The sequence below is a fragment of the Molothrus aeneus genome, chromosome 12 (assembly GCF_037042795.1).
Source record: "Molothrus aeneus isolate 106 chromosome 12, BPBGC_Maene_1.0, whole genome shotgun sequence".
Lineage (NCBI taxonomy): Eukaryota > Metazoa > Chordata > Aves > Passeriformes > Icteridae > Molothrus > Molothrus aeneus.
Window position 1 is genome coordinate 73,139 of NC_089657.1, and position 26,281 is coordinate 99,419.

Sequence of the window (26,281 nt, forward strand, 5' to 3'; positions counted from 1 at the left end):
GCTTTACGGCACCTTTTACGACAGTCGCGCTTTACTGCACCTTTTACGACAGTAGCGCTTTACGGCACCTTTTACGACAGTCGCGCTTTACGACACCTTTTACGACAGTCGCGCTTTACGGCACCTTTTACGACAGTTTTACGACAGTCGCGCGTTACAGCACCTTTTACGACAGTAGCGCTTTACGGCACCTTTTACGACAGTCGTGCTTTACGACACCTTTTACGACAGTCGCGCTTTACGGCACCTTTTACGACAGTTTTACGACAGTCGCGCTTTACTGCACCTTTTACGACAGTCGCGCTTTCCGGCACCTTTTACGACAGTTTTACGACAGTCGCGCTTTACGGCGCCTTTTACGACAGTCGCGCTTTACGACGCCTTTTACGACACTTTTGCGACAGTCGCGCTTTACGACGCCTTTTACGACAGTCGCGCTTTACGGCACCTTTTACGACAGTCGCGCTTTACGGCACCTTTTACGACAGTTTTACGACGGTCGCGCTTTACGGCGCCTTTTACGACAGTCGCGCTTTACGACACCTTTTACGACAGTTTTACGACAGTCGCGCTTTACGGCACCTTTTACGGCAGTCACTCTTTACGGCAGTTTTACGACGTTTTATGGAAATTTTACGGCACTTTACAGCACTTTAGAGTTTTTATTTTGTTTTTCATGTATTTTTAATTAATTTAATTTTATTAATTTTGGGTTTTTTTAAATTTTTCTATTTTTAAAGCTTTTTATTTTATTTTTTTAATGTTTTTATTTGTTTTTATTTTTAATTTTCCTGTTTTTAAAGCTTTTTATTTTATTTTTAAATTCTTTTTAAATTTAATTTTTAAATTCAATTTTTCTTTTTTTAAAGCATTTATTTTTTTAATTTTATTTTTTTTAATTTTTATTTTTCTATTTTTAAGGCTTTGTATTTTTTTAATTTTATTTTTTATTTATTTTTATTTTTAAACCTTTTTATTTTTTAAATTTTTTTTTATTAATTTTTTATTTTTAAAGCATTTATTTTATTTTTTAAATATTTATATTTATTTTTAATTTTTCTATTATTAAAGGTTTTTATTTTTTAAATTTTATTTTTAATTTTTTAAATTTTTCTCTTTTTAAACTATTTTTTAAATTTTTTTATTTTTATTTTTAATTTTTCTATTTCTAAAGCTTTTTATTTTTTTAATTTTTATTTAATTTTTATATTTCATTTTTTTATTTTTAAAGTATTTATTATATTTTTTAATTTTGTTTTTTATTGATTGTTTATTTTTCTATTTTAAAAGCATTTTTTTGATTTGTAAATTTTTTAAATTTAATTTTTAATTTTTCTATTTTTAAAATATTTTTTAAATTTTTTAAATTCGTTTTTATTTTTAATTTTTCTATTTTAAAAGCTTTTTATTTTATTAATTTTTTATTTAATTTTTATATTTAATTTTATTATTTTTAAAGCATTTATTATATTTTTTAATTTTGTTTTTTATTGAATGTTTATTTTTTATTTTTCTATTTTTAAAGCTTTTTATTTTTTTAAATTTATTTTAAATTTTTTTATTTTTAAGTTTTCTATTTTTAAAGCATTTATTTTTTTAATTTTTTTTTATTTTTCTATTTTTAATTTTTGTATTATTAAAGCATTTATTTTTTAATTTTGGTTTTTTTCTAATTTTTATATTTATTTTTTCTATTTTTAAAGCAATTTTTTTTTTGTTTTTTAATTAATTTTTATTTTTTAAATTTTCTATTTTCAAAGTTTTTGAATTTTTAAATTTTATTTTTTATTTATTTTTATTCTTAATTTTTTTTATTTTTCAGTTTTCTATTTTTAAAGCATTTATTTTTTTAATTTTGTTTTTTATTTATTTTTCTATTTTTAATTTTTGTATTATTAAAGCATTTATTTTTTAATTTTGTTTTTTTTCTAATTTTTATATTTATTTTTTCTATTTTTAAAGCATTTATTTTTTAATTTTGTTTTTTATTTAATTATTTTTTAAATTTTTTATGTTCAAAGTTTTTGAATTTTTAAATTTTATTTTTTATTTATTTTTATTCTTAATTTTTTAATTTTTAAAGCATTTATTTTTTAATTTTATTTTTTATTTAATTTTTATTTTTAATTTTATATTTTGAAACTTTTTTTTATGTTTTAATTTAATTTTTTATTTCTATTTTTATTTATTCTATTTTTAAACCTTTTAATTTTATTAATTTTTAATTTAGTTTTTATATTTAATTTTTCTATTTTGGAAGCATTTATTATATTTTTTTAATTTTGTTTTGTATTAAATTTTTATTTTTAATTTTTCTATTTTTAAAGCATTAATTTAATTTTTTAATTTTATTTTTATTTAATTGTTATTTTTAATTTTTCTATTTTTAAAGCATTTTTTAAATTTTATTTTTATTTCATTTTTATTTTTAATTTTTCTCTTTTTAAAGCATTTTATTTTTTTAATTTTCTTTTTATTTTTTAGTTCTAATTTTTCTATTTTTAAAGCATCTATTTTTTTATTTTTGTTTTTTATTTGATTTTTTTTAAATTTTTCTATTTTTAAAGCTTTTTATTTTATTTTATTTGGTGCTGCCCAGACCAATTTAAGCTGGTGATTGTGGTGGTGTTTGAGGGTCTTGCATTACAGCACTACATTTTATGGAACTTGTACAGCACTTTACAGCACTTTACAGTTTGGGGTTTTTTTTATTATTTATTTTTAATTAATTTTGGTTTTTTATTTATTTTTATTTTTAATTTTTCTATTTTTAAAGCATTTTATTACATTTTATTTGGTGCTGCCCAAACCTGCTGTAGTGCATTTTTATACTTTGTAATACTTTGAAGTAATTTTTCCCAAATGGTTTATCCCAAATTTTACCCCCCTCCCTTTACCTGTGTTATCCCTCTCCCGGGATGAGATCATCCCCAAACCCCCACCCTGGCTTTCTGTCAATCACTCAGCCTCCCATTCCCTCCATCCAGAAGTTTCAGTCCAAGTCGTCCAGTGATCAGCCAGAGGCTGGGAGTCAGCCCCCCAAGCCTTGCCCCATACGCTGTCCTATATGTCTATCCCCCAGTACCCATCCCTTAGGGTCACTTAATGGTTGGTAGGATGTTATCTACTGTCGGTTTCCACCTCCCTTAAAATGTAACCTTGGCACATCTCCCGGGGCTCTCGGCAGGAGCCCCCTGAGGTGCAGGAGCTCCTATGGGACTCCCAATAAAACCTTGCATTAACCCCTGCTAAGAGTCGGCCCTTTATCTTCTACCGCTGTCTCTGGTGTCTCTTGTGCTGCAAAGACGACCAGCCCAGGTGCCCTCAGCACCCTCGGGGCACAGAGAGTGTCTCCCCCCAGCCCAGGTGCCCTCAGCACCCTCGGGGCACAGAGAGTGTCTGCCCCCAGCCCAGGTGCCCTCAGCACCCTCGGGGCACACACAGAGAGTGTCTCCCCGCTCTTGGCCGTGCCGGGGCTGCCGACTCAGGACTGGCCGAGGGTTACTGAGAGGCTGGCACAAACCTGCTCGGCCGCTGATTGTGGTGGTGTTTGAGGGTCCTCCAGGACAAGGGAGTAGATGAGAACCTTGACTCCCCCTTTCAGAAGGCTGAAATATTATTTTATGATCTCTATTATATTAAAAGAAAATGAGATATTAGAACTACACTAAAAGAGCAAGGAGACATCAGAAAGCTGGAAAGGAATGAATAATAAAAACCTGGGACTGATCACAGCCCCGACACTGCTGGACCATGATTGGTCATCAAGTAGAAACAATGCACAGGAGACCAATCCAAGATGCCCCTGTTGCTAAACCATCTCCAGCCCACACTCCACAGCCAGCAGATTGTTACTGGTTCCATTTCTGTTCTGAGGCTTCTCAGGAGAAAAAACCCAGCAAAAGGATTTTCATCAAACACGTCAGTGCCAGGTGATGGCATAAGCAGCATGGGCTGGCCGAGGTCACTGTGTCATCCCTGCCAGCCCAGGTGTCACAGCAAGGAGGAGAGAGTTCACCCTGTGCTCACACTGCAATACAGAGCAATACAACACAACACACACATTAACACAAGATGATAACCTTTTTCTATTTTCATTACTTGTGGATTTATTGTTACAGGACACCCAAAACAACAAAAGCACAGAAAAACAGCACTCATCTACCATTAACACCCCCTTCAAATGACACACAAACTCACCATCCCTCTGATCACAACTGCTAAATTACACCCCAGCAATCATTGCTCCTCGGGAACGTGGTTCCCAGGAGCCTCCAAAAATTCCTCCTGCCTGAAGAAATACCCGGTCCCTGGAGGGTCTGTGCCCAAACTTTGGCGATGAACGTCGCCTCGCTGACCAACCGGGACCGGGGAAAAAAACCCAGCCGGGGGAAAAAAAAAAGAAAAAAAAAAAACAGCCGGGGGGGGGGTTGGGGGGGGTTACCCGGCTGGGGATTTTTTACTCTAAATTTACAAATGAGTTGAAAAACCTGAAAAGCAAGTCACACACACAACGTTAAATCCAGTCACAGCATGCGCTCACACACGCAGAGACGAGCAGACGCAGACAGACACAGGTACGTGCTCTCACACACGCTCACGCACTCCTCCCATTTAAACGTTCCCTGTGGCTCTTACTCGAGACGCTGAAGAACGTGCTGCCACGCTTCTTCTGGCTGCCGCTCCTCAACGTCAAATGGTAGATTCTGAGGAAATCAGCAGCCTCGGGGACCTGTGAGACAACAGGAAGCGGTCAACAAGTGGCTGACAGCTAGGACTTGTCCCCGCTCTGACCGATAAATTTTCTACCCAAAACCCCACTAAAGACAGATGAACAGTAAAGTTTTTATAACTCTGCTACCTAACTGTGACTATGTGCCAGGGCAGGGCAGCTCTGAGCGTAAGTGGTACAACATGAGTACACACAATAAAAGCAGACGCATACAGTGCAAGTGTACATGGAGTGTAAGTCCATACAATATAAGCCAGCATAGGTACACACAATGTAAGTACATACAGTGTAAGCCAACATAGGTAAACGCAATGTAAGTACATACAGTATAAGTACATACAGTATAAGCCAGCATAGGCGCAAACAATGTAAGTACATACAGTATAAGCCAGGACTTGAGATAGCTCTCTGGAAGATTAATTCTTGAGCCCTATACCCCTCGGGAGGATGGAACCTATCGAACTCCTGCGGTCACGTGAGGAGGGTGTAAGACGCTCCCTCGGGAAGTCCAAGAGAATGGCATGGAAAAAAAGGCACTACCAAAGCCGGTAGTGGGAAGGAAGACGGATGAGAACATCTTGTCCCTTTGAGACATTCCTGTCTCAAAGAGTAAAAATGTAAAGATGCCGGAATAAGGGATATCCAGAAAGGAACGTGAGTAGAATATGGCCTACATGGCACGGAATAGTGCCGATAAAGCATCGAGACATAACAAAGGCCTGTGACGCGTAAGACAATGGACACAGACTACATAACACAGACATGGACAACATAACATAGACACAGATGACATAACACAGAGACGAGTGACAACTGCCTGGCACTGTCCCCGTAGGGACCTGAGATTCCTAGTGCAAGATGAGCCAGAGGCGGATGATGCCAAAGGAAAGGAAGCCCTATGACGAGAGCACGTGATGATGAAACGGAACTCGTTAAAACAAGTTAGTGCCAAAGCAGTTAAGAGGATGCTCGAGAGGCTCGGCGAGCCTAGAGAAAGAAGCCGACTGCCGGGTGACCATGGCCGTAGCTCCGGACGTGAAGGCGAGCTCCTCGGGGGAAAGATCCGTGACGACGTCGGGCCGAGGGAGGCGGACGACGCAAAGTACGCGAAGATGTGCAGATGGGTCGGAACTGCCCTGCCCGGCAAAGGCTCTGGCGAGGCTGAGGGGAAACCCTCTCCCTTTACTTCCAGAGAGCCCACCCCGCTACAGACCTGTCCCCTAAGCTGACATCAAATTACCTCCTCTGAGAGTAAAGGCTATTCCCCTTCTCCCAACCGCTGGCCCCGACACTTAGCTTTTGGAAGATGAGAGGACAAAATCCATCCTCGGTCGCACATGGACGTGGAGATGCTCTGCGTGTGTGCTTCGGTGCTGCCATTTCCAAGCTTTGGCTACGAGCCTCCTCAGGGTACCTAAGACAAAACAGAAAACCTGACTATTGCCCTCAACAACAGTAATCCCCGGGACTCCTCCGCACCACTGCCCCGGCTCACCTCAAATCTTGATTTGACTCCAGAGGGTGCCCGGAAGAGACCTGCAAAGAGAAAAGGGACACGCTTAGCATGCTGCTGTGTAACGCTCACCTATGGGTCAGCCTGCCTAAACTCCGACTCACCTGCCCTCCTCTGTTCCTTGGCGTGCCTAGGGCAGCGACAGCACCTGCAAAGAAACAAATTGGAAAAGCATGCTGAGATACTGTGAAAACACAACCTCCCTAATCTGACAAGGATGCCACACTGATACCTTAAGCTCTCACCCACCTGGCATAGGCGTGCTCGGCCAGGAGAGATGGCAAGTGGACCACCTAAAATAAAAACAAGACGAGATGCTTAGAGCTGAACCAAAACTGAGACATCAGCAATAACAACTGCTTCTGTACGCTATTCAATGCTCACCTCGCCCACTCGGCCTTGACTGCTGCTCTCGGCCTTGACCTCCTAAAAAGAGAGACAACAAACAATGCTGTAACGGCCACCATTTATGCTTCCTCTGCAGAGAAAAACAGTGACTGACCTGCACGAGGCAATCCCCTCACCTGGGATGGGGGGCTCTGCCCTGGATTTTATCCTTCTGCATCTGAAAGAAAGTCAGGACAAAAGTCAAAATGTTGCAGGGTAACTTAATAGCTCCAGATATCTTGTGTCCAACTACACCCCACATTACAAACTTCAAGTCCCCGGGACTTCTCCTATTGCACCAGGCTATGCGGCAGGGCAGAGCAGCCCCAGCACAAATGTGTGCTGACACCCGTGACACAGGACAGACAGGACGTGACAGACAATGAGGACACAACACAGACAGAAATCTCCTGGCAAGGAAAATTGCTGCGAGGACTGAGAGAATGCAAAAGGAGATGACCGAGGGGAGACCAATGGTGAGCTGATGAGGCTTAGAGAAACCTAGAGGAAGATGATGCTAACTGAATGATTTATTCCAAGAACTGCAAAGATGGATGCCCGAGAATCCTACGGCCAGAAGCCTCTACCTGCCCTCACCTTCTCACAAGTCCTAGTCCGCCATAATGGATCCTGGCGGGGCAGAGCTGTCCACACAGCTCAGAACAAGACCTGAAAAGACATCTGACCGGATGCTTCTAAAGAGACAAGAGAGTCTGATGCCTGTCTGAGCTCCTGAGGCAAAAGTTCTATGGCCTGGGTGCCAGGCCAAGGAATGCAGAGATCACAGATGCTAACAATGATGCCAGGGTTTCTGACAGGCCCCTCCAAGGCCTAAGGTAAAAGACATGACATATCCAAACACACATAATACACAAAAGACAAGTGACACGATACACACCGGGACTGCTCTGCCCTGCGCACCTCAGCACTGTGATCAAAAGCCAGGCTTTGCTTTTATGGGGCCTAAGGGGCCACTTCATGGACACCCCCATGTCCAAAGGAGACTCAAAATCCCTCCCAGTGGTCCCCTACCCTGCGCCCCGCTTTCATCCCCTCTGTGGATTGTACGCCTCTACTTATCTCTCAGACATCTGGGGATGCAGGTCCGTGTCAGGTGCAACAGAAGGCGGCCTCGACATCTGGGAAGTTCCTGCTGGTGCTGTTGTTCAACAACTCCCTGTTGTTTCTTAGTCAGCTACGTGAAAGAAATCCAAATATCAGTGCATGATCTCTGCAGCACACTGGCCAAAACCCAACAATTCTGCCACTCACCATTCTCCTAAGAATGCCCGGCTCCTGGGGCCACACCCTTCGGCCATGCTCCGAGGCTGATGCCATGGTCACGGGGTAAGCCTGGGGTAAGAGGAGACGAGGTCATGTGGCGCTGCTGAAACCTGAGCGGACCCTCGCTCCTCCTCCCTACTTCCCCGACTCACCGCGACTCCTTGGCAGCTGCCCAAGGCCACCTGGATGGCACCTTTAAATAGAAGAGTTCTGGGTTTCATCACCAGGTCCTGTAACGCATCCACAGGGCTCACACGTGCAGGGAACCCGGTGCATTGGCCGGTTGGTGACAGGGGCTTCGCAGGCTCCGAGTGGATTGCCTAAACCACAAAAAAGAGAATGGAGACTTAGACTTGCCCCAGGAATTGAGACCTCAGCAAAAAGAAATGCTACTGATCACCTTGCTCTCCTGAACTTGATTTCTGGGATCCAGCTATACTTCCTAAAAATAAAGACAGAAAAAAAAAAGCTGTAACAGGGTCACCCTTGACACTCCCCCTGCAGAAACAAATGGTGACTGACCTGCTTGTGGGAACCCCCTCACCCAGGATGGGGGGCTCTGCCATGGGTGCAATGCATCTGCACCTGAAAGAAAGTCAGAACATATGTCAAACACCTGCAGGATAACTCAAAAGCTGCAAACACCTTAGGTCAATCTAGGAATGGCATCTAGATTCCAAGTACACCCCACATTACAAATTTCAACTTCCCGGGACTTCTCCTATTGCACCAGGCTATGCGGCAGGGCAGAGCAGCTCCGGCACAAATGTGTGTGCACACACCCGTGACACAGGACAGGACGTGACAGACAACGGGGACACAACACGGACAGAAATCTCCTGGCAAGGAAAATGGCTGCGAGGACTGAGAGAAGGCAAAAGGAGATGACTGAGGTGAGACCGATGGTGAGCTGATGAGGCTCAGAGAAACCTGGAGGAAGAAGATGCTAACCGAATGATTTATTCCAAGAACTGCAAAGATGGATGCCCGAGAATCCTACGGCCAGAAGCCTCTACCTGCCCTCACGTTCTTTCAAGTCCTTGTCCGCCATAATGGATCCTGGCGGGGCAGAGCTGCCCGTACAGCTCAGAACAAGACCTGAAAAAACAGCTGACCGGATGCTTCTAAAGAGACAAGAGAGTCTGATGCCTGTCTGAGCTCCTGAGGCGAACATTCTATGGCCTGGGTGCCAGGCCGAGGAATGCAGAGATCGCAGATGCTAACAATGATGCCAGGGTTTCTGACAGGCCCCTCCAAGGCCTAAGGTAAAAGACATGACATAGACAAACACACATAATACACAAAAGACAAGTGACATGATACACACCGGGACTGCTCTGCCCTGCGCACCTCAGCACTGTGATCCAAAGTGAGACGTTGCTTTTATGGGGCCTAAGGGGCCGCTTCATGGACACCCCCGCACCTCCAAAGGGGACTCAAAAACCCCTCCCAGTAATTCCCAAACCAGCACCCTGCTTTCATCCCCTCTGTGGGTCGTGGCCCTCTACTTATCTCTCGCACAGCTGGGGATGCCGGTCTCGGGTGCGAAGAAAGGCCACCTCGTCAGCTGGGAAGCTCCTGTTGGCACCAGGCTGGTGTCTCTTAGACAGCTGTATTAAAGAAAACCAAACATCAGTGCCCGATCTTGGCAGCCCCTCGGCCAAAACCCCACAAGTCTGCTACTCACCGTGCTCCTAAGAACGCTCAGCTGCTCGGGCCGCACGCTTCGGGCACGCTCGGAGACCGAGGCCGTCGGCACAGGGGATGCCTGGGCTAAGAGGAGATGAGGTGATTTGGCATGGCTGAAACCTGAGAGGACCCTCGCTCCTCCTCCCTACTTCCCCGACTCACCCCAACTCCTGGGCAGCTGCCCAAGGCCACCTGGATGGCACCTTTAAATGGAAAAGTTCAGGGCTTCCTCACCAGGTCCTGTAACGCATCCACAGGGCTCACACGTGCAGGGAACCCGGTGCATCCGCCGGCTGGTGACGGGGGCTCGGCATACCCTGAGTGGATGGCCTAAAGCGCACAAACGAGAATGGAAGCTTAGAGCAGCACCAGAAATTGAGACCGGAGCAATAACAGCTACTTCTCTCCACTGCTCACCTTGACTGCTGGTACCCAGATTTACTTCCTAAAAAGAAAGACAAAGAACAGAGCTGTAACAGAGTCACCACATACACTTCTGCTGCAGAGACAAACGGTGCCTCACCTGCTCGGGGGAAACCACTCACCCGGGATGGGGCCCTCTGGCACACATTTAATCCATCTGAACCTGAAAAAAAAGTCAGGACAAGAGTCAAACTGTTGCAGGATAACTTAAGAGCTCCAGATATCTTGTGTCCATCTACAAATCCCATCTACAGTCCAACTACACCCCACATTACAAACTTCAAGTCCCCGGGACTTCTCCTACTACACCAGCCTATGCGGCAGGGCAGAGCAGCCCCAGCACAAATGTGTGCAGACACCCGTGACACAGGACAGGACGTGACAGACAACGGGGACACAACACGGACAGAAATCGCCTGGCAAGGAAAATGGCTGCAAGGACTGAGAGAATGCAAAAGGGGATGACCGAGGAGAGACCGATGGTGAGCTGATGAGGCTCAGAGAAACCTGGAGGAAGGAGATGCTAACCGAATGATTTATTCCAAGAACTGCAAAGATGGATGCCTGAGAATCCCACGGCCAGAAGCCTCTACCTGCCCTCACATTCTTTCAAGTCCTAGTCCGCCATAATGGATCCTGGCGGGGCAGAGCTGCCCATACAGCTCAGAACAAGACCCAAAATACATCTGACCAGATGCTTCTAAAGAGACAAGAGAGTCTGATGCCTGTCTGAGCTCCTGAGTCCAAAGTTCTATGGCATTGGTGCCAGGCCAAGGAATGCAGAGATCACAGATGCTAACAACGATGCCAGGGTTTCTGACAGCCCCCTCCAAGGCCTAAGGTAAAGGACATGACATATCCAAACAACACATAATACACAAAAGACAAGTGACACGATACACACCGGGACTGCTCTGCCCTGCGCACCTCAGCACTGTGATCCAAAGCCAGGCTTTGCTTTTATGGGGCCTAAGGGGCTGCTTCATGGACGCCCCATCTCCAAAGGAGACTCAAAAACCCCTCCCAGTAATTCCCAAACCAGCACCCTGCTTTCATCCCCTCTCTGGGTCGTGGCCCTCTACTTATCTCTCGCACAGCTGGGGATGCCGGTCTCAGGGGCGAAGAACGGCCGCCTCGTCAGCCGGGAAGGTCCTGCAGGCACCGGGCTGGTGTCTTAGACAGCTGTATTAAAGAAAACCAAACATCACTGCCGGATCTTGGCAGCCCCTCGGCCAAAACCCCACAAGTCTGCTACTCACCGTGCTCCTAAGAATGCTCAGCTGCTCGGGCCGCACGCTTTGGGCACGCTCAGAGACCGAGGCCGTCGTCACAGGGGGTGCCTGGGTTAAGAGGAGATGAGGTGATTTGGCATGGCTGAAACCTGAGGGGACCCTCGCTCCTCCTCCCTACTTCCCCGACTCACCACAACTCCTTGGCAGCTGCTGAAGGCCACCCAGATGGCACCTTCAAATAGAAGAGTTCAGGGCTTCATCACCAGGTCCTGTAACGCATCCACAGGGCTCACACGTGCAGGGAACCCGGTGCGTCGGCCGGCTGGTGACGGGGGCTTGGCAGGCTCCGAGTGGATTGCCTAAACCACAAAAAAGAGAATGGAGACTTAGACTTGCCCCAGGAATTGAGACCTTAGCAACAAGGCTACTGATCACCTTGCTCTCCTGAACTTGACTGCTGAGATCCAGCTTTACTTCCTAAAAAGAAAGACAAAAAACAGCGCTGTAACAGGGTCACCCTTGACACTCCCCCTGCAGAGACCAATGGTGACTGACCTGCTTGTGGGAACCCACTCACCCAGGATGGGGGCTCTGCCATGGATGCAATGCATCTGCACCTGAAAGAAAGTCAGAACATATGTCAAACACCTGCAGGATAACTCAAAACCTGCAAACACCTTAGGTCAATCTAGGAATGGCATCTAGATTCCAAGTACACCCCACATTACAAATTTCAACTCCCCAGGGCTTGTCCTATTACACCAGGCTATGCGGCAGGGCAGAGAAGCTCCGGCACAAATGTGTGTGCCGACACCCGTGACACAGGACAGACAGGACGTGACAGACAACGGGGACACAACACGGACAGAAATCTCCTGGCAAGGAAAATGGCTGCGAGGACTGAGAGAATGCAAAAGGAGAAGACCGAGGAGAGACCGATGGTGAGCTGATGAGGCTCAGAGAAACCTGGAGGAAGAAGATGCTAACCGAATGATTTATTCCAAGAACTGCAAAGATGGATGCCCGAGAATCCTACGGCCAGAAGCCTCTACCGGCCCTCACCTTCTCACAAGTCCTAGTCCGCCATAATGGATCCTGGCGGGGCAGAGCTGTCCATACAGCTCAGAACACGACCCAAAATACATCTGACCAGATGCTTCTAAAGAGACAAGAGAGTCTGATGCCTGTCTGAGCTCCTGAGGCAAAAGTTCCATGGCCTGGGTGCCAGGCCAAGGAATGCAGAGATCGCAGATGCTAACAACGATGCCAGGGTTTCTGACAGGCCCCTCCAAGGCCTAAGGTAAAGGACATGACATATCCAAACAACACATAACACACAAAAGACAAGTGACACGATACACACCGGGACTGCTCTGCCCTGCGCACCTCAGCACTGTGATCCAAAGTCAGGCTTTGCTTTTATGGGGCCTAAGGGGCTGCTTCATGGACGCCCCATCTCCAAAGGAGACTCAAAAACCCCTCCCAGTAATTCCCAAACCAGCACCCTGCTTTCATCCCCTCTCTGGGTCGTGGCCCTCTACTTATCTCTCGCACAGCTGGGGATGCCGGTCTCAGGTGCGAAGAAAGGCCGCCTCGTCAGCCGGGAAGGTCCTGCTGGCACCGGGCTGGTGTCTCTTAGACAGCTGTATTAAAGAAAACCAAACATCACTGCCGGATCTTGGCAGCCCCTCGGCCAAAACCCCACAAGTCTGCTACTCACCGTGCTCCTAAGAACGCTCAGCTCCTCAGGCCGCACGCTTCGGGCACGCTCGGAGACCGAGGCCGTCGTCACAGGGGGTGCCTGGGTTAAGAGGAGATGAGGTGATTTGGCATGGCTGAAACCTGAGGGGACCCTCGCTCCTCCTCCCTACTTCCCCGACTTACCGCAGCTCCTCGGCGGTTCCTGACCCGGAACTCAGTGCTCGTGAGAGCAGCAAACCCGGTCCATCGGCCGGCTGGTGACGGGGGCTCGGCAGGCTCCGAGTGGATTGCCTAAACCACAAAAAAGAGAATGGAGACTTAGACTTGCCCCAGGAATTGAGACCTTAGCAACAAGAAAGGCTACTGATCACCTTGCTCTCCTGAACTTGACTGCTAGGATCCAGATTTACTTCCTAAAAAGAAAGACAAAAAACAGCGCTGTAACAGGGTCACCCTTGACACTCCCCCTGCAGAGACCAATGGTGACTGACCTGCTTGTGGGAACCCACTCACCCAGGTGGGGGCTCTGCCATGGGTGCAATGCATCTGCAACTGAGAGTTAGAACATAAGTCAAACACCTGCAGAAAATCTCAAAAGCTGCAAACACCTCAGGTCAATATAGGAATAGCATCTGGAGTCCAAGTACAGCCCACATTACAAATTTAAACCCCCCAGGGCTTGTCCTATTGCACCAGGCTATGCAGCAGGGCAGAGCAGCTCCGGCACAAATGTGTGCACACCCGTGACGCAGGACAGACAGGACATGACAGACAACAAGCACACAACACAGACAGAAATCTCCTGGCAAGGAAAAGGGCTGCGAGGACTGAGAGAATGCAAAAGGAGATGACCGAGGGGAGACCGATGGTGAGCTGATGAGGCTCAGAGAAACCTGGAGGAAGAAGATGCTAACCGAATGATTTATTCCAAGAACTGCAAAGATGGATGCCCGAGAATCCTACGGCCAGAAGCCTCTACCGGCCCTCACCTTCTCACAAGTCCTAGTCCGCCATAATGGATCCTGGCGGGGCATAGCTTTCCACACAGCTCAGAACAAGACCTGAAAAGACATCTGACCGGATGCTTCTAAGGAGACAAGAGAGTCTGATGCCTGTCTGAGCTCCTGAGGCGAAAGTTCTATGGCATTGGTGCCATTCTCGAGGAATGCAGAGATCACAGATGCTAACAATGATGCCAGGGCTCCTGACAGGCCCCTCCAAGGCCTAAGGTAAAGGACATGACATATCCAAACAACACATAATACACAAGAGACAAGTGACACGATACACACCGGGACTGCTCTGCCCTGCGCACCTCAGCACTGTGATCCAAAGTCAGGCTTTGCTTTTATGGGGCCTAAGGGGCCGCTTCATGGACACCCTCCTCTCCAAAGGAGACTCAAAAACCCCTCCCGGTGGGTCCCTACCCTGCACCCCACTTTCATCCCCTCTGTGGGTTGTAGCCCTCTACTTATCTCTCAGACATCTGGGGATGCAGGTCCGTGTCAGGTGCAAAAGAAGGCAGCCTCAACATCTGGGAAGTTCCTGCTGGCACTGTTGTTCAACAACTCCCTGTTGTTTCTTAGTCAGCTACATGAAAGAAATGCAAATATCAGTGCATCATCTCTGCAGCACACTGGCCAAAACCCAACAATTCTGCCACTCACCATTCTCCTAAGAATGCCCGGCTCCTGGGGCCGCACCCTTCGGCCGCGCTCCAAGGCTGATGAAAACACAGGAACGGATGCTTAGAGTTGCACTGGAAAGTGAGACTGGAGCAATAACAACTGCTTCTGGACACTACTCAATGCTCACCTTGCCCACCTCATCTTGACTGCTGATATCCAGCTTTACCTCCTAAAAAGAAAAAGAACAGAGCTGTAACAGAGTCACACTTTACACTCTCCCTGCAGAGACAAACGGTGACTGACCTGCTCAGGGGAACCTCCTCACCCGGGATGGGTGGATGGATTTTGCCCTGGATTTTATCCTTCTGCGTCTGAAAGAAAGCGAGGACAAAAGTCAAAGGCCTGCGGGATGACTTCACAGCTCCAAACATCTTCTGTCTATTTAGGAATATCATCTAGAGTCTGGCAACACCCCACAAACTGCAAGTCCCTGGGACTTGTCCTGTTGCAGCAGGCTATGCGGCAGGGCAGGGCAGAGCAGATCCGGCACAAATATGTGCGGACACCCGTGACACAGAACGTGACAAACAGGGGGACGATAAACACAACACATTATGCTTGTGGTGAGGGTCTTGAGGGGAAAAGGCAAAAGGGACCCCAAAGACACACTAGGTAACACAGTACGCCGGACAACACGACGGGGACCGGAACTGTTCTGCGCTGCCCGCCTGAAAGCTGCCGTCACAAGTAGAGCCTCTCCCTTTAGCTGTCCTAAGAGCCCCCTTGGAGGAGATTGCTTTTCCCTCTGCTAATCTTTAAATCTGCCCCAGGAACTCCCAACCCGCTGCTCTCCCATTGTCCCATCTACAGGCCGTGGCCCTGACTTATCTTTTGGATGATCGGTGATGTGGATCCACATGGCACCTGAAATGAGCCTGCCTCAGAGGGCCCCGTGATCGCCTGTTAGCCTCTCGGTCAGCTACAATAAAGGAAAACAAAACCAAAGTATGAGTACAGAGTTACGTGGGCCAAATCCCAGCGAGTCAGCTACTTGCCCTCTCCTGAGTGTGCCTGGCTCCTTCAGGCTCCAGCTTCATCCTGATTCCAAGGCTGTGGCCGTTATTATGAGTGGCACCTGGGTTAGAGAAAAGCAAAGTTAAATGGCATTCCTGTGAGTGCAGTGGATGACCTTGTGTGCTGCAAGACGTGTGAATGCCTCTGCCATGCTTCTGAAAAGCCTTGGGGTGGGGCCTCAAATAAACACCCTTTCTCACCCTGCTGCCTTCAAAACCACCCCCCCAACAATAACTCCTAACCGGATACCTGCTCAGCCTCCCTCTCCTAGTCACAATCCTCAACTCACCTGAAGCCTCAATCTCAAACATCATCTGGGACACTGGGCAGATGCCTCTTGGGACACGATGAACCTGCTGAAAAAAGTGTCGTAGCTGACACAACCTGGACTCTCTGGAAGCTGCACTCCTCCTAAAAAAAAAAAAAAAAAAAAAAAACAGAACAAAACCAGAAATTACAAATGCACTTTACCACCCCTAAACACAAAACCCAAAATTGTGAACTTAAATATGCCCTGTATTCCAGGCTGTTTTCTTCACAGTATCTTCAAAGCCTCTGTTGCTTTAGATGCCCAGAAACACCTGCTGAAAACAAGCTGAGGTAAACTGAAAGAGCCTCTTACCTGAAATGAGAGGAGAGCTCTGATCCCAGCACATCCCAAAGGGGGAATGAAGGCCCTGAGCAAAGGCTGGGGTTAATATACCCCTGATGGTGCCCGCCTCTCGTTCCCATGGCACCCAGGAAAAGGGAGGGGGCAAATCCCACCGGGTATAAAAACCCTCAGAGCGACTGCAGGTGTTTGGCGTTTCTAATTTGATTTCAAGGGGAGTAGAGGGCTTGTTATAGAAGAAAACTCTCCAGAAAAATATCAGTGATTTTTTTTTTGCAACATCTATTTGGAGCAAAAGGGTACAAAACTGGTAAGAAATAAAAGTTTCTGTTTAGACAGCATAACTAGATAAATTGGGTAATTTGCTGTTAACTTTCCTAATCATTCCTTAGTGGCTACTAAATAGTATTTCACATGTGACTAAGCTGGGTGGAGAAAATTGTCTAAGTCTCCTTGGGACCTCTAATTAGGCCTAACTACTTTATAAGTAAAAATAAGAAAAATAAAAGCTTCCCAGGCAGTGTAAGGGTTAAGTGCGTACCCGGCTTACCCTGCTCTGAGATACTTGGTCCTATGGCACAGAAAGAAGGGCCCTGAAATGTAGTTTTAAACCCTTAAAATGCTGAAAAAAGCAGAGCTTCCTTCCAGTGAACCCCTTAAACAGAGGAAATGGGGCAGCTACCTCTACTGAAACTAATACAATGGCAAATAAATTGCTTCTGCCCTTTAATTTATTCTCCTTAAGTACTGGGAAAAGAGGGGTTTTCCTCTCCAGTGGAATCCAGAGGTTTTCCTCTCTCTTTAAATCTCTCCAGTGATGAAAAAAGAGGGATTTTTCCCTCAGTTCAAACTCTTAAGATGGAGGGTATAGCTGGGCTTCTCCCTCAATTTAGGCCTCAGGACAACAAAAAGGGGCTGGCTACCCTTAATTCAAACCCATAAGAAACATTGTCAAGGTTTTCCCCTTCTACTTAAACTGGAAAATAATCAAAAATGAGGACTCCCTGTCAATTAACACCCCGAACAGCACAGAAAAGGCAGGGATTCTTTCAACTGAGACCACTAAAATTGCAGGGGAAGCAGAGTCCCTCCCAGTTGGAACACAAAAAATAAAGGAAAAGGATGCTTTTTCCCTTTTTTCTAAACCCTTTTTCTCCTAATAACCCCTCTCCTTTCTGGGAGTGCTGTGGAGGGTCTGGGGGCCCTGGGGAGGGACTGACACAGTAAAAGGGGAAAGTTGAAAGCCCTCTCCTGGAACCCCACGTGCTGCCTGGCCTGCTCAGATGCTGCCCCTTGGCAAAAGGGCTCTTCCCTTGGCGTTTTCTCAAAGTGTTGCTCCGTGCCCGGGTGGCTCCGGCTGCTCCCTAGTCCGTGCTGGATGCTCCGACCGTAGTTCCTGGAGGGACCCTTGGGATGCCCCTGTTAGCCCCTCTGGACTAGCGGCTCCCTGTGCGGGTGTGCCTGGGTAACCCTCTGAAAGCAGCTGGGCACACGGGGGGCTGCTAGACCTTGGAGTGGGCTTGAGGTGAAGAAAGGTCCTGTGAGGAGTTCCTTCCCCTGCACAGCCCTTCGTCTGCCCCTTAAACCATGGGCTGCCAGACTTTCCTTTCTAAGGAAATTAACCGTCTTTCCTCTCTGTGTGCCCGTGGCCGAAACTGCGATTCGGCCTCCAAAACCCCAGAGAACGATTTCTCACGGACCGCGGCTGCCAATGCCGAGAACTCTTGCCGCCCTTGGAGTGCCGCGTGCCTCCTGCGAACGGACGTCGACGTGCAGCGGGGGTGAGTTTGGCTTTACGGGGAAGAGGGCCGGCGCAGGATTTCTCCGGGAGCAAAGCTGCGCCCGCCGAGAACTCGGGCTGCCCTGGCAGTGCCGAGCACCTCCTGCAAACTGGCGTCGGGAGACGCGGGGGGTGAGTTTTTCTGTGCGGAAGTTCTCCCAGACCAAAGCTGAGAGCATCTAACCCTAACCGCAACAACTTAGCTGGGTCTAAAGCTTACAACCTTCGGACTGGCAGCGTGGGACCCGACCCGCTGTGCCACCACTGGCCCCTTGCTCAAGCATTCCGCTGCGGTCCTAAAACTCTGCCTTTTTGGAGGGTGTTTTCTCTGACCCTGACCGTAATCTTCCAAATATGCTAAAGACTCATAAAATGGCTTTGAAAAAGCCCCAACAATACCCTAAGAAGTCCCAGAAAAGTCCCTTCCAAAATCCCCTAAATAAGTTTAAAAGTCCTGGAAAGAAACCTCACAAAGACATGCTCAGTCTCCGAACTCTACCTCTTGCTGTCTAGCCCACAGATGTCGTCCCTACCTTACTGCAGTGGCTCTGTTGTCCTCTGAGGGTTCTGTCATTGTGCTGCTGTGTGAGGGTTGCTGTCTGGTCTCGCCGTTAGGGTTGCTGTGTTGTGCTGCTGTTGGGGGAAAAGGCTGTTTTTAGGGGGGCTGCTTAGGCTGAGGTTAGGGCTGGGGTGAGGGGTGGTACAGCTGTACCGTGCACCCCTGATCTCCACTGGACTGTCCAGCCCTCAAGCCCTCTCCCTTTACCCCTCAACCGGTCCCTCTGCCCCCCAGCCCTCAGCTCCTGTGTGTCACCCTTGACCCCTCTCCTTTGCCCCTCAGCCCCCAGCTTCTCTGTGTCACCCTACAGCTGCCCCTGCCACCCTCAGCATCTCTGTGTGTCACCTGCTGTCCCCTCTCCCTCTTCCTCCCTCAGCTCCCAGCCTCTGTCACCCTCAAGCCCCCACAGTGCCCCTCAAGCTGGCCCTCAGCCTCCATGTGTTGTGCCATGAAAAGACCCTAAAAAAACCTAAAAATTCCCTGAAAAACCCTAAGAATACCCTAGCCCTAAAAAGTCCTTCTCATACCCTCAATAGTCCTAAAAAACCCCCAAAAACACCCAACGCCCCCCCCCCAAAACAATTCTTCAAAGTACAACCGAGTGCACGGCCTCGTCCCTGTGCGAGTAAAAGTTTGAGGTTTTGCCGGCAGCGTCACCGAGTGCTGAGGGGTCCCCTGGTCGATAGGGCAACTTGGGAGGGTTTGCTTCAGGCTTTGCTTGTGAAAGGTGTGAGAAAAGCAAGCAGCTCTGAAGCAGATGAGCCCCCTCTTGCCTGTTGAAGTGTTGGATAAATCAAAGATAAACCTCAAGGTCCCTTCCCACCCAAGCCATTCCGTGATTCTTTGCCCTGGAGGCAAGGGTGCACCTGGCACCGCATTTCTCTTCACAGAGAAAAGCAAGGCACAAGTCTTCCCAAGAATATTTCTGGGATTCACATTCTCTGAACCTCAGAGGAGGTAAAAACAATTCTTATCTCATTTGCTGTGCCTGTGTTTGTGCCGAAGTAGAATGCAGCGTGGAGATTGTTTACCCAAAGTGATGGTGTTTTGTTTCCTTCGCCTGTCAGGGCCAAGTGTGTGTGCGTGTCGGGACTGTTGGGTGACAGTCATGAGTTGTGTGCGGGGTTGAGTACTTGGCAGATTGGGTTTAGATGTAATGTAATATAGTATAATAAAGCAATTAATTAGCCTTCTGATAAGGCAGAATGCAGACTGGAAATATTTGCACATATGATATTAAAGGACATGTGAACCACCTTTCTGTGAGGCGCGGAGGGATACATGCAAGGCGCTGCAGTTTTTGCCTGCTGTGGTGCCGTGTATAAACACAGTGGTGGCAGAAGTGGCGTGACAGGGCACAGGGATGCCGGCTGTGGCCGGACAGCGGCACGCAGCGGCTCGGAACCGGGACCGGGCTGTACCAAAGCTGTGGTGAACGCAGTGGGGGGTGGCGGCGGGGCCGTGGAGATAGAACTGCGCATGCGTGCGGCTGATCCCGGAAGCAGCGCTGTGGTTCCATGAGTCGGCGCGGAGTGATATCGCTGGTGCTGGGGTTGTAGCAACTGCACATGCGTGGGTTCTGTCACTACCGCAGTGCGGGCAGTCATCATGGCGGCGGGCAGGCCGGGGCGTGCGGGAGGCGGCGGAGCTGCGGGAACGGGGCTGCGGCTGCGGCCGTGGAAGGGAACGCCGGGACGTCCGTGGTTGCAGGAGGCGGCGGAGCCGTGCCATCCAGCAGCTCTGAAGCGGGAGGGTGCGGTGGGGAAGGCGCGGCTCGGCCCGCCATGCAGCAGCGGCGGCAGGAGAGGGGAAGCGACCACGGGCGGCGCTGACGGGAGCCTGGGCTGGAGCGCCGCGGCGCCGGCACGGGGTGCCTTGGGTGGCTGGGGCGCCCCGTAAGACAGTCATTAAAACACCCTAAAAATTATTGAAAAAGCCCTAAAGGTATCCTAAACATTTCCAGAGAATTCCTAAAAAACTCCTGCAAAAAAAACCCTGAAATATCCCTAAAAATCCCTGAAAAATCACCTGAAAGACCCTAAAAAACTGTTTAACCCCTACCTGTAACACTGTGGCCTCCAAACATCATCTCTACCTATTAATTGGGGTAACTGCAAGACCCTCAAACACCACCACAATCACCAGCTTGAGTTGGTCTGGGCAGCACCAAATAAAATAAAATAAAAAGCTTTAAAAATAGAAAAAATAAAAATAAAAATTAAATAAAAAATAAAATAAAAAAATAAAATAAATGCTTTAAAAATGGGAAAATAAAAAAAAATAGAAAATTAAAAAAATAAAAAGCTTTAAAAACAGAAAAATTAAAACTAAAAATGAAATAAAAATGAAATTAAAAAAATAAAAGAAATGCTTTAAAAATAAATCAAAACTAAAAAATTAAATAAAAAATAAAATTAAAAAAATAAATGCTTTAAAAATAGAAAAATCAAAACTAAAAATAAATAAAAAATAAAATTAAAAAATAAAATAAATATTTAAAAATAAAAAAATCAAAACAAAAAATTAAATAAAAAATAAAATTAAAAATAAAAAAAGCTTTAAAAATAGAAAAAGCAAAAAATAAAAATGAAATAAAAAATAAAATTAAAAAAATAAAATAAATGCTTTAAAAATAAAAAAATTAAAACAGAAAATTAAATAAAAAATAAAATTAAAAGATAAAATAAAAAGCTTTAAAAATAGAAAAATCAAAAATAAAAATTAAATAAAAAATAAAAAATAAAATAAATGCTTTAAAAATAAAAAAATCATCTAAAAATAAATAAAAACTAAAAAAATTAAAAAATGCTTTAAAAATTGATAAAGCAAAAATAAATACGAAATAAAAAATAAAATTAAAAAAATAAAATAAATAGTTTATAAATAAAAAATGAAAACTAAAAACTAAAAAATAAAATTAAAAAAAATGCTTTAAAAAAAAAACAAAAATTAAATAAAAAAAATTTAAAAATAAAATAAAAAGCTTTAAAAATTAAAAACTCAAAACTAAAAATTAAGTAAAAAATAAAAATAAAAAAATTTTTAAATGCTTTAAAAATATAAAATTTTAAACTAAAAATTTATGGAACTTCTACGGTTTTTATTTTGTTTTTCATTTATTTTTAATTAATTTTAATTTTTTAATTTTATTTTTTATTTAATCTTTATTTTTAATTTTGCTATTTTTAAAACTTTTTATTTTATTTTTTAATCAAATTTTATTTTTTATTTTTCTATTTTTAAAGCTTTTTATTTTATTTTTCTAATTTTATTTATTTAATTTTTATTTTTAATTTTTCTACTTTTAAAGCTTTTTATTTTATTTTTTTATTTTTTTATATTCATTTTTAATTTTTCTATTTTTAAAGCTTTTAATTTTTTTTAATTTTATTTTTTACTTAATTTTTGTTTTCAATTGTTTTATTTTTACAGCTTTTTTTCTATTTTTATTTTTTAATTTTTATTTTTAATTTTTCTATTTTTAAAGCATTTTATTTTATTTTTCTAATTTGATTTTTTATTTAATTTTTATTTTTAATTTTTCTATTTTTAAAGCATTTTTTTATTTTTCTAATTTTATTTTCTATTTTTTATTTTTCTATTTTTAAAGCTTTTTATTTTTTTAATTTTATTTTTTTTATTTTAAATTTTTAATTGGTTTATTTTTACAGCTTTTTATTTTTCTAATTTGATTTTTTATTTAATTTTTATTTTTAATTTTTCTATTTTTAAAGCTTTATATTTTATTTTTCAATTTTATTTTTTATTTAATTTTTGTTTTTAATTTTTCTCTTTTTAAAGCTTTTTATTTTTTTAATTTTTATTTAGTTTTTATTTATTATTTTTCTATTTTTAAAGCATTTATTTTATTTTTTAAATTTAATTATTTTTTTAGTTTTTATTTTTAATTTTTCTATTTTTAAAGCTTTTTATTTTTTAAATTTTATTTCTTATTTTATTTTTATTTTTTCTGTTTTTAAAGCTCATTTTTTTATTTATTTTTAATTTTTCCATTTTTAAAGCTTTTTATTTTTTTTTTAAATTTTATTTCTTATTTAATTTTTAATTTTTCTATTTTTAAAGCTTTTATTTTTTATTTTGGTTTAGTTTTGATTTTTCTATTTTTAAAGCTATTTTATTTTTTTAATTTAATTTTTTTAAAATTATTTTTAAAGCTTTTCATTTTATTTTTTTAAATTTTTTATTTAATTTTTATTTTTAATTTTTCTATTTTTAAAGCTTTTAATTTTTTAAATTTTATTTCTTATTTTTTAATTTTTCTATTTTTAAAGCTTTTATTTTTTTTTTAATGTTTTATTTTTAATTTTTCTATTTTTAAAGCTTTTATTTTTTTTTAATTTTATTTTTTAAAATTTTATTATTTTTAAAGCTTTTTATTTTATTTGGTGTTGCCCAGACCAACGCAAGCTGGTGATTGTGGTGATGTTTGAGGGTCTTGCATTACAGCAGTACCTTTTATGGAACTTTTACGGCACTTTACAGTTTTTATTTTGTTTTTCATTTATTTTAAATTAATTTTGTTATTTTAATTTTATTTATTTTTTTTTTAATTTTTCTATTTTTACAGCATTTTATTACATTTTATTTGGTGCTGCCCAAACCTGCAGTAGTGCATTTTTATACTTTGTAATACTTTGAAGTAATTTTGTTTTGTATCCTCATATTTTTCCCAAATGGTTTATCCCAAACTGTACCCCCCTCCCTTTACCTGTGTTATCCCTCTCCCAGGATGAGATCATCCCCAAACCCCCACCCTGGCACAAGGTCTCAGCTTTTCTGGGGCACTGATAGCTGGGCAGCTTGTTTTTCCTGGAATTTCTTGAGCAGTGAAAGTGCTCCATAAGTGCTCCTCAAGTAATATCCTCCTGTGAAGGACAGCAAGGAAAGAACTTCTCACAATGGTCCCAGTCACAAGTACAGGCAGTTTTCTTTGAGATACCTAAATATGCACAGAGAAGCACCAAGCCACACACATAGATATGAGAGTCCCTGTATTCTATTGCCAAAATATTTACACACAAAAGTAAAACAGCTCACTGGCTTGCAAAACACTGGAAGGTATGTTCTCAGCTGCTCAGAGAGATGCAGTGGTTGCATGTGCTCCATATTACACAGTGGTGCCCATGGCTGGTTCCTCTCATGCTGAGGAAAGCTGATTCCTCAAATGACTCCTGAGTGCTTACTCCTCCACTCTTGGAACACCAGCTTTATTCTAAACAATTTCCAAACACTGTTTTGGTTTCTTCCCAAGCTTTGGAGGTGGATGAAATAAACATGGCTGTTGAAACAAAGACAGTCTACCAGTATTCATCAACTTGAAAGCAACCACCCTCAATGGCAATAAAGCAACAACCGAGTGTGAGATTTGTACTCTGGAAACATCCCAAAGAATTGCCTTTGGTTTTAAAACAACAACTGGCCTGTCACCTTCTTAGCATTCCCCATAACATCCAACTAGTTCAGGAGATGGTGTGTACAGTCGTGCATAGTCCACCTTTATTACAGGAGTAGAGAACAAATTAAAGCCACAACAGTACAAAAGAAGCTGCAGGGTCTCAAGAGTCTCAACAGGAGGTAACAGTCCTCAGCAACCAGGAGAAACAAAAGACACGCTGTCTGCTTTTCTTTTTAAAGTCAACTGTTTGGGTGGGAGTGTCCAGGTAAGAGGTAGCACAGTCTCTTCAGAGGTATTCAGATGCATTCTATGTCCACAGTAGTATTTTCTGTATTACTGACAGCATCCTCTCTCAGCCTTTAGCTTTGCAATGACATTAACACATAAAATTCATGCAAGACCCATTAGACAAACTTGACAATACATTACAGTTGAAATGCACAACACCAAAGCACTGAAATTTTTTTTTCTGCACATTAGAGCTGAGCTAGTGCAAATGACAGGCCCAGCCAATAGACGGCCTTCCTTTGCTGCATTCAAAACAACATGACAATAGTGCAGTAAACCTTTCTGCTTTTCAAACACGTGCATGATCTCCAGCTTCACATCTCAAGTATCTTCCATGCCAAGATTCCTAACAATGCACTCAAGGATGTTCTGTACCCCAAGCAAGGTACAGACTAGTGCCAAATTGGAGGAATCATGGCATGAATTCTCTCAGGCATACGGCATGCAAGAGGATATAGCAATTCCAGAAAGCCAAGATATAGCAGGAACAGGAGACCTCCCTTTTGATTGCTCACTACAGGGGTTTCTGGTATAGAAACCACTGACCTGGACTTCACTGAGCTGCAACACAAAGCTGCTCACAGCAGGCAAAGGCAAGAGGTGCACACAGCAGCAAGAAGCAGCACCTGAACTTCGCTGAACACAACCTTACCGAGCTCCAGAGGGGATGACGTTTGGGAACAATCCTTGCTGACTGGAAGCAATTCAGGCCACAGAAGCAACAGGAGACTACGAATGCCTGGCGGCAGCACCGCCACAGCTGTGCGATTTGCACTCTGGGCACTGTGGCCCCACAAGGGCAGGACAAGCACGAGGCGGAGGCGCCCAGGGAAGGCGTGAGGTCCCGGCTGCGGTACGGCACGTTTGTTACAGCACGAGGCGGCGGCACCCAGGGAAGGCGCGAGGTCCCGGCTGCGGTACGGCACGTTTGTTACAGCATGAGGCGGCGGCACCCAGGGAAGGCGTGAGGTCCCGGCTGCGGTACGGCACGTTTGTTACAGCATGAGGCGGCGGCACCCAGGGAAGGCGTGAGGTCCCGGCTGCGGTACGGCACGTTTGTTACAGCATGAGGCGGCGGCACCCAGGGAAGGCGCGAGGTCCCGGCTGCGGTACGGCACGTTTGTTACAGCATGAGGCGGCGGCACCCAGGGAAGGCGTGAGGTCCCGGCTGCGGTACGGCACGTTTGTTACAGCATGAGGCGGCGGCACCCAGGGAAGGCGTGAGGTCCCGGCTGCGGTACGGCACGTTTGTTACAGCATGAGGCGGCGGCACCGAGCGTAAGAAGCCGCGCCGTGTGGGCGGCGGTCCCGGGGCACTGCGCGTGCGTGCGCAGCTGCGGCCGCTCCCTGCACACCGCGGCTCTCCCGAGTCAGCATCACCTCCTGTCAGCCAGCAGGTGGAGACAGCGAGCTGTCCCAGACGCAGCTTCCCTCCCCCCCCCTCCCCGGGCCCGCAGCTGCGCATGCGCAGTAACTCACTGTGCTGCGCATGCGCCGCTCTCCGAGTCTTCCCTCGTCCCTTTGCTTTTTTGAGTCCTGCCGCTATGTGCCCGCATTTTTGCTGGGTGTTTTTATCTTTGAGGAGTTTTATTACTCCTTTTTAATTGCGCATGCACGGTGCTGCAGAGTTCGTGTCCACGGGTGGGATCCTCTGTGCTGCACACGTACAGCCTTCTTTATTTGCAGCGTTAACGAGCAGAAGAGCCCAGCCCGTGCTTAGATTTGGGAGGAGCGCAGCAATGCGCAAGATGGATGTTTCAAACAAGGCAGGTGATTGCAGTGCAAACAACCTGGCAGGTGAGGGTGGCACAGAACAAAAGACTACTGCACACACAGTAGCCAAAGTCAAAATTCCAGTAACGTGGAAAAGTATACTCCTTTCTCACCCCCAACTCAGGAGGCCAGGATAGACACTTGGAGCACAATCAGCATAACACCAAGGAGCTCTGCAGGAGCCAAAGCCCT

General features: G+C 44.6%; 3 long non-coding RNA genes across 3 annotated transcripts; all 3 read right to left on the reverse strand.

Annotated features, from left to right (window-relative positions):
* Positions 1-3,598: 3,598 nt before the first annotated feature.
* Positions 3,599-6,386, reverse strand: LOC136561877 (uncharacterized). The gene is made up of 4 exons (XR_010784421.1): positions 6,350-6,386; positions 6,228-6,268; positions 4,639-6,146; positions 3,599-4,030 (listed from the first exon to the last, which is right to left on the reverse strand). It is a non-coding gene; the product is annotated as an uncharacterized lncRNA (long non-coding RNA).
* A 1,379-nt stretch (positions 6,387-7,765) lies between these two features.
* Positions 7,766-8,356, reverse strand: LOC136561510 (uncharacterized). The gene is made up of 4 exons (XR_010784357.1): positions 8,317-8,356; positions 8,069-8,236; positions 7,905-7,985; positions 7,766-7,827 (listed from the first exon to the last, which is right to left on the reverse strand). It is a non-coding gene; the product is annotated as an uncharacterized lncRNA (long non-coding RNA).
* A 15,251-nt stretch (positions 8,357-23,607) lies between these two features.
* LOC136561619 (uncharacterized) lies at positions 23,608-25,651 on the reverse strand. Its single transcript, XR_010784375.1, has 2 exons — positions 24,969-25,651; positions 23,608-24,391 (listed from the first exon to the last, which is right to left on the reverse strand). It is a non-coding gene; the product is annotated as an uncharacterized lncRNA (long non-coding RNA).
* Between the last annotated feature and the right edge of the window lie 630 nt (positions 25,652-26,281).